Consider the following 1,472-nt stretch of genomic DNA (forward strand, 5'->3'; position numbering starts at 1 on the left):
GTAAGGAAACACTAGACGAAGTTGAAGTAGTTGAAGAAGTTTATGAAGAAGTTGAGAAAGTTGAAGAAGAAGCGATCATTGTAATGGGAGAACCAGCAGCGAATCCGAAAGCTTTGATGGATTATTCTTAACCAAAGATAAATGACATTCAGTCTAGCATTATCAGACCAGCCATTGCGGCTAATACCTTTGAAACCAAGTCTAGCATGATTCAGATAGGTGCAGAATTCAGTCTAGTTTGGGGGTTCTCCAACGGAAGATCCCAACATGCACATTAGGGATTTCATCGAGATCTGTGACACTTTCAAGTTCAACAATATTTCTGAAGATGTTGTGAAGCTGAGACTTTTCCCATTCTCTCTGAGGAATAAAGCTAAGTGCTGGTTGCATTCTCTACCACCAGGTTCTATCACTACTTGGGAGGTTATTTCTCGAAAGTTTCTTACTAAATTTTTCCCTATGGCGAAGACAGCTGCAATCAGGAACGCTCTTACTCAACTTGCGCAGCAATCGGGAGAATCTTTATGAGAAGCTTAGGAGCGCTACAAGGAGATGCTTAGGAAGTGTCCTCATCATGGAATGCCTGATTGGATGATTATCAATTGCTTTTATAATGGTTTAGGAGCATAGTCTAGACCCATTCTCGATGCAGCATCAGGTGGAGCCTTATGGGCTAAGAGCTATGATGAAGCTTATGAGCTAATTGAATTGATGGATGCTAATGAATATCAGAACCCAACTCAGAGACTACCTCAAGGCAAGGTAGCAGAAATTCTGGAGGTGGATATAGCTACGGCTATAGCTGCTCCACTAAAGGCATTAATGATGAAAGTGGATTCTTTGGCTAATTATGGAGTTAATCAGATCACAAGTGTTTGTGAGCTTTGTGCAGGTGCGTATGAGACAGAGCAATGAGCTATATCTAGTGAATCAGCTCAGTTCGTGAACAACTTTCAGAGGTCGCAGCAACAGGTTCCTACCACTTATCATCCTAACAACCACAACCATCCTAACTTCAGCTGATGCAACAATCAGAATGTGGTACAACAACTTTATCAACAGTCTGGAGCAAAGCAATTCAACCCTCCTGGTTTTCAATAACAGTATGCACCAAGACAACAACTCCAACTTCAACAGCAACCGCATGGAAGTGCAGGTCAATCTACTAATAAAAAATCTGAATTGGAGGAGTTGAGGCTTATGTGCAAAAGCCAAACAATTTCTATCAAGACTCTGGAGAATCAAATAGGGCAAATTGCCAATGCTTTGTTGAACCGTCAACCGGGAACTCTTCCTAGTGATACCGAAACTAATTCAGGCAAGAGTAAAGTCAAGGAGCAGTTGAAGGCAATCCCGTTATGGTCTGGAAAGGTCACAAGCCCCCAAATTCAGCAAGACGAATATTCTAAAAATTCTATTCAGAATGCAGGTGCATCTGCACCTTTGCCAATTCCAGAAATTGAGATTGTAGC

General features: G+C 41.6%; 1 non-coding gene across 1 annotated transcript; it reads right to left on the reverse strand.

The window, feature by feature from the left end:
* Positions 1–474: 474 nt before the first annotated feature.
* LOC141715454 (small nucleolar RNA R71) lies at positions 475–581 on the reverse strand. Its single transcript, XR_012572217.1, has one exon. It is a non-coding gene; the product is annotated as a small nucleolar RNA R71 (small nucleolar RNA).
* Between the last annotated feature and the right edge of the window lie 891 nt (positions 582–1,472).

Source organism: Apium graveolens, chromosome 3 (genome assembly GCF_009905375.1).
Source record: "Apium graveolens cultivar Ventura chromosome 3, ASM990537v1, whole genome shotgun sequence".
In the NCBI taxonomy this organism is placed as follows: Eukaryota; Viridiplantae; Streptophyta; class Magnoliopsida; order Apiales; family Apiaceae; genus Apium; species Apium graveolens.